This window comes from Elaeis guineensis, chromosome 11, assembly GCF_000442705.2.
Source record: "Elaeis guineensis isolate ETL-2024a chromosome 11, EG11, whole genome shotgun sequence".
In the NCBI taxonomy this organism is placed as follows: Eukaryota; Viridiplantae; Streptophyta; class Magnoliopsida; order Arecales; family Arecaceae; genus Elaeis; species Elaeis guineensis.
In genome coordinates, this window is record NC_026003.2 from 97,850,837 (window position 1) to 97,858,035 (window position 7,199).

Here is a 7,199-nt window from a genome sequence, read left to right on the forward strand (position 1 = left end):
TGATTTCTCAAGAAAACTCTAGATTTACTTCATGAGAGAGAAGTCTGAGGTCTTCACCAAGTTCAAGATCTGGAAAGCTGAGGTGGAGAAGGAGCAGGGGAGGAGCGTGAAGTGTCTGAGGTCAGACAATGACAGGGAGTACACCAGCAGAGAGTTTCAGGATTACAGTGAGGAGTGTGGGATCAGGAGACACTTCTCAGTTAAGGGGACTCCACAGCAGAATGGGGTGGCCAAGAGGATGAACAGAATACTTCTGAAAAAGGTACGATGCATGAGGCTGCAGGCAGGGCTTCTTTGGGAGTTCTGGGTTGACACAGTTGACGCAGCGAGTTACTGGTCAATCGGTCACCTCACACCAGGTTGGATGGCAGGCTTCCAGAGGAGGTGTGGTCTGGGAGGACAGTTGGGCTGGGCCATCTACGGGTATTTGGGTGCACGGCCTATGTGTACATTGGAGCTGGTGAGTGGAGCAAGCTAGACGTCAGATCACGCAAGATGGTGTTTTTAGGCTATCCGCGAGGAGTCAAGGATACAGGCTATGGGATCCCTTGGAAAAGAAGGTCGTCATTAGTCAGGATGTGACTTTTGATGAGGAGTCAGTCCTACGGAGGCGAGCAGGCATGGAGGAGCAGCAAGAGCAGGAGGAGGTCCAGCAGGGCGCTGCTGGACAGCTTACCTCTTTTATTTTGCCTCTTGCAGGTACTACTGGAGGATATGACATTCTGGTGGAGAACTTACCTAAGGTGTCTCCACAGGTGGAGAAGACTCGAACGGATGATCGAGGCGGAAAGGTCTCGTAGGAGCGAGCTGGATCGAGGACTGATATCGGTGTTGCCCTACACAAGCCCAAGAGGACCATCAGGCAATCGGACCGATATGGCTTCAAGGAGATGCTGTCATATGCCCTGGTGACAGCGAATGGAGACCCATACACTTATCAGGAGGCTATTGAGAGTCAGGACAGAGAGCGGTGGGTCCAGGCGATGTCCGAGGAGATGCAGTCTCTCCACCAGAACCAGACGTGGCGATTGGTGCAGTTGCCACAGGAGAAGAGGCCCATTGGCTGCAAATGGGTCTACAGTCGCAAGGAAGGGCCTTCAGAGCAGGGAGGTATCAGATTCAAGGCGAGATTAGTGGCCAAGGGATACTTTCAGAAGGAAGACATCGACTTCAGCGAGGTCTTCTCTCCCGTCGTCAGACATACTTCCATCAGAGTGTTGCTGAGCATTGTAGCAGCTCAGGATTTAGAGCTGGAGCAGATGGATATCAAGACGGCGTTCCTCCATGGGCATTTGGAGGAGAGGATTTACATGGAGCAGCCACCCGGTTTCAGGGATCCAGGATCAGAGGAAAATGTTTGTTTGTTGCAGAAGTCGCTGTACGGGCTGAAGCAGTTGCCAAGGCAATGGTACAAGCCGTTTGACTCCTATGTGCGCAACATTAGACTTTCCAGGTGTGAGTTTGATCCTTGTGTTTATGTTCAGTCTCTTGAGGATGGTTTTAGGGTGTTCCTACTCTTGTATGTGGATGAGATACTTATAGCATGTAAAAGTAGGAAGGTTGTGCAGGATCTGAAGGCATCCTTATCTCGAGAGTTTGAGATGAAGGATTTGAGCCCTGCAAGGAAGATCCTAGGCATGAAGATTTTCAGAGACCGAGCCCAGAGGGTGCTGCATCTATCTCAGGAGGGCTACATACAAAAGGTCTTAGAGAGGTTCGGGATGAAGGGAGCAAAGTCGGTGGAGCTGCCACTTGCCGGTCACTTCAGACTCTCGAAGACCATGGCGCCACAGACTGAGGTGGAGGCTCAGAAGATGGAGACGGTTCCTTATGCTTCAGGAGTTGGGAGCTTGATGTATGCGATGGTCTGTTGTAGGCCAGACATCGCTCATGCAGTGAGTCAGGTTAGCAGGTTCATGGTGCAGCCTGGCAGGGAGCACTGGAGAGCTCTAAAGTGGATATTCAGATACCTGACGGGATCAGTTGGAGTTGGTATCTACTACGGACAGCGAGGAGGTGCAGTGGGATACTCTGACATGTCCAGGGAGGCTCAGGGGCTGATTGGCGGTTATGTAGATACTGACTTCGATGGAGATGTGGATACCCGGAGGTCTACGACAGGCTTCATCTTTAGCCTGTATGGAGATCCTATTTCTTGGAGATCGATTTTGCAGCCTATCACGGCCCTATCCACTACAGAGATGGAGTACATCAGACTGACAGAAGCAGCTAAGGAGGCAATTTGGCTGAAGGGTTTGGTGATGGAGATGGGCCTTACTCAGGAGGCCATTAGAGTGTACTTCTATTAGCACAGAACTCAGTCTATCATGCAAGGATAAAGCACATCGACATTCAGTATCATCGGATCAAGGAGCTTGTGGAGGATGGCGAGGTGGAGCTGGTAAAGGTACACACTAAGGAGAACCCAGCTGATGCACTTACGAAGATACTTTCATGGAACAGCTTTCAGAGATGTGTTGAGCTGATTTGCCTGATGGATAGAGTGGAGCTGGTTGAGGCCTTGGGACACCAAGGTGGAGATTGTTGTGATCCAGGTGGTGTGCCCAAGGCTCAGGGGACCAAGGCTAAGGCCAAGGTCCATCATTCATGAGAGCTTCATGGAGGCTCTAGGGCTAGTTGGGCCCTAGGTTGAAAGGCTGCGGGTCTTTCAGATTTTTGAGGTCTAGGTTATGTGGGCCTCAAGAGACCAACTCTTTATGGGCCAGGTCTGGGCCCAGGATAGGTGAGAATAGGTCGAGTCATGGGTGTACATGGGCTTGGGTTAACCTAATCTCCCATAGAGTTGGTCAAGGGAGTTTTGGGTTTGGATCACTTGACCCTGTGTTTATATATACATGTACTTGTATAGGTTTGATTAAGTCAAGAGAATACATGACTCTTTCTCTCAAGTCTCTCTCTCTCTTCTCTCTCTCTCTCCAGCCATTCTCCACACCCCAGGAGTAAGAAACCCTAGGGTTTCTTGCCGCCAGGCCCAAAAAGGAAAGAAAAGCAAAGGAGGTGCTAGCCCCCTCCCCCTTTGTGCCGCCAACCAGATCCCTCTCTCCCTCTCTTGCAGCCACCCAAGCACCAGGTCCAGGACCTAGAATCTCTTGCAAGAGGTTGATACAAGTTCCTCTCAGATCTGGAGTTGATCTGAGGTCGTTTGAGGCACGGGTGAGATCTCCATCAATAGATCTACAGGAAAGGCTGCAGCAGGACAGATTTGTGAGGTCTGTCTCCATCTACCTTCTTCCCTATCTAGAACATCCCGATTCAAGATCTATGAATTGAAAGACCTCGGTCCAGGTCTGATCTGGTTGGGTACCAGATCTTGAATTTTTTATAGGTGATTTCAGAGATATTCTTCATCTGGAACGAAAGGCTGATGAAGAAGACAGCAACCAGGCTGATTTCGTCAAGAGCTTTAGATCGTGTCCAGAAGTCTCCAGATCTGTTCGTTGCTGGTTCCGCTGCACCCAGATCCGTGGGAGGAGCCGGAATCGTGCTCCAACAGCTAACACCTTGAGAAGGTTGTTTTTTGTGTGACAAACCTTCTAATTTTCACCATGAAAGTATTTTTGAGTGTGGGCGTGAAGATTGGGTTTGTTTTGAATTTAAATTCAACTTGAATTTTGAATTCGAGTTCGAATCAAACTACCTTTATCTTTATCCCACCATAACCACTTGTGGACACCAAAAAATAAAAAGGGTTTTCTTTTTGGTGTGCGTGAGAGATAGATTTGAGGGCATGTTTCATCGAGAGAAAGAGCTTCTCCAAAGAAAATTGGGCATGGGCTCTTATGGGGCGTAGGTCATTTGGCATGAAAACCCTATGGTTTTGGTCTAGGATATCGAGAAAAGAGAAAAGTGAGAAGGGAGATTGTCTTTTCTCCCCATCTTCTCCTCCACCTCATCCTCCTCCTTAATGTCCTTCTTCAACTTCGAAAAAAGTTCAAGAGATTTGAAAGAAAGATCCATATTAGCTAGTAAGATGATCTTTGCGCAAGCTAGCACTCCCGAAGAGGCCGATCAGATTGGGGCTCTAAGTAGATTTTTTGTAGAGGTCAGACACTCTATATGGCTACGAGCAACCAGTGATGACCTCTTTACCACATTCATTAGTAGCGGTAATTATCGAATCGTGCTTGGGTATCAAGTTGTGAACTTAGATGAGGTAGATTTGATCTACTACAAACATCCATGCATGCTGATTTTTATTTCAAATTCTATATATATCATATATCATGTCATAAATCTTAGAATAGATTGATTTAATGATTAGATCATATACATGTTTGATTAATATAATTAATCTAGTTGCATTCTACTATGATTTATTTCAAAAAATTTTTGAAATATATGTATAAAATTGCCTACGGTTTTCTTCAGTGGTATCAGAGCTTAGGTTCGTTGTGACATGATATATATGCATATTAAATCTAAAATTTAATTTTATTTAGGTCTGATATTTGATATCTTAGATCTAAATTTAATTATTAATTGATCACACAAACTAAAATAAGATTATTCTACTGTAAGATTTACCCCTTACAGTGAAAAGGTTGTCCTAGTTTGTACTGATCTTTAATAAAATCTAATTTTATTTGATGCATGTAATATTTTTAATCTGATTTAGTTGTGATCTAATATTGCGATCAGATCTGATATGATTTAAATTAGATCTAAATTTTTATATATATGATATGTGATTAGATTAGATAATCTGATTAGCAAGTACTCTGATTGGATTGGTTACCATGCCTGTCCAGTCATAAGAGCAAGTAGGGTTTAAAAACCTTCTCTTTCCATTTGATGGGATGCTCTTATGGTGTATAGAGGTGCTATATAATTATATCCCATAAAAAAGAATGCAAAAAAAAAAATCTTATTTTTCTGTAAAATTTTAGATCTGAAAATCTTAGGATTGTTGTATGTGATACAAGTTGTACAAAAAGTAGCAACATCTAATCTTAATGATTAAAATTATTTTAATCATAAAAAATAAAATCTAAAATCATAAATAAGTTTAGATTAGATCTAATATTGATTTATGATGAATTTTATTTCTATTTATGTAAAATTATTTAGATTTAAAAATTATGCAAAGTGTTGCTGTTTCTGCCTGCTGAGTTGATTCAGTTTTGATTTGAGTTGACTCAGTATCCTGGTTGATTGGCTCAATTTTCTGATGGCTGACCCAATTTACGCAGGCAAAATATAAATATTACTATTTATCTCAGTGAGTCGACTAAGTTCAAAATTTAATCGATCCACTGTAGTGAGCCAGCTCAATCTCGAGGTGAGCCGACTCAATTTTTCAAACTAAATATTTATGCATAGAAGAAATCAACGACAAGGAGTTTACAAATTGAAATGATTTCAATTAACAATCTTAACCTATATTAATACTATACTTAATTGAGAATTAAGAGATGAATCCTTAAATCTAGAATTGTGAATTGAAGATCTAATGACATAGCATAAAACATGGGGGCATGAGTTAGCTCAAATCAGATCTTTTTAATTAGATTAGACCTAAGATTAGAATCAAAGATTTAATGGACTAAAAAGAGTAGTTGATCAAATCTAACCAAAAGTTGATTAAGATTAGGTCAAGAACACTCTAAATTAAATATAATAGTTGTAGTTGGTCAAGTCTATGTCTTTAATTAGACTAAATGGACTTTGAATGTAGCTCAGTGGTCGAATCCGAGTCATTAGGCTGATCAAATTGAGACTAATTAGCCAGTTGGTGTCTAAGATAAGTTTGACAGTCTTGACTGATGGTCATTAATTGAGTGCTACTCACCTAGATTGAGTCGATGGTGAGTTAGTGGCATATCCCTTCCATCAATCTCACTTACCTAGCCAACATGATAAATTATATTTGATTAGATCGCTAAGTGATTTGAGTTGATCCATGTCATTGAGGTTAATCAGTATGATTGATTTAGATGCCAATCGATCAGCTTGTCTTTAATCTTCTTTGATCTAACTTGGTGAAGTCAGTGGGAGGATCTATGACTTGTTGGTTGGACCAGCTTGTTTATAGTCTTTTTCATAACTTGATGAAGTCAGTTTGAGGATTTATGACTTACAAGTCAAAATTCTTCTAAAATATGTAACTAAATCTTCTAAAATTATTAAGTTCTTAAAATAATGATGTTATGGAGATAACAGAGTCATAGCCTCCGATTAAGTTGGATGATAATGGGTCCAACAGTTTAGATGATCATTAGAGGCACCACACGCATGGTACTCATCTGACTATTAGAATTATTATTCATAATATGATGATTCAGTCATGCCTTTCTGATGGTGATCAAGTTGGCCGAGCCACACTCGGATATGATCATTCATTTGTTAGATACACTGAGTTCCATCATTATTTATGATTGGACCTAACCAGGACTTGCAGAGATGGCCAAAACCAACTGAAAAGTAACTCGAGATAAAATTAATTACTAAAAATTATTTGAAGAAATAATTTATTAAGAACCTACCCATAGATGCACATGGGTTGGTCGAGCCACACTCGGATCTATGTGCAATCTATGTGGATTCTAGTACCCGCTAAGGAGTTAATGTAATTCTTCTGATTGGAGGTAGAGGCTATCAATTCATATAAAATAGTTGAAAAATTTTTAGACTAAAATTCAAATCTTTAGGCTTAATAATTCATATATATTTAGATTTTTGATTTTTTTTTCAGTTATGGCTAGTAGTCTGTTGCTCTGCTCACTATTTGATAGTGACAAGCTTAAAGGACCTAACTTCGATAGCTGGTATCGAAAGTTGAAAATTATTCTAAATCATGAAAGGATCTTGTATGTCCTTACAGATCCATCAACTAAAGTTTTTATGTCCAACGCACATGATGCGGTCAGAGGCACTTATCAGAAGTGGCTGAATGATTAAATCACAATATGGTGTGTGATGAGGGTAGTGATGAAACATGAATTTAGTTATAAATTTGAGGATGCTTAGGCCGAAGGAATTTCTTCAAATGTTGAAGGAGTGATTTGGCATCTCTGAGGGTGCATCTTCAGTGGAGTATCAATCCTTTGAGAAAGAAAGAAAAAGAAGGTGCAAGTGAGTCGTGCTTGAACTATAGAGTCCGAACTGACAAAGGAGTCTGATGTTAACCCGAGTTTGACAGAGTGCTTCTTTTGCAAGAAGCTTAGAACACTGGAAGTGAA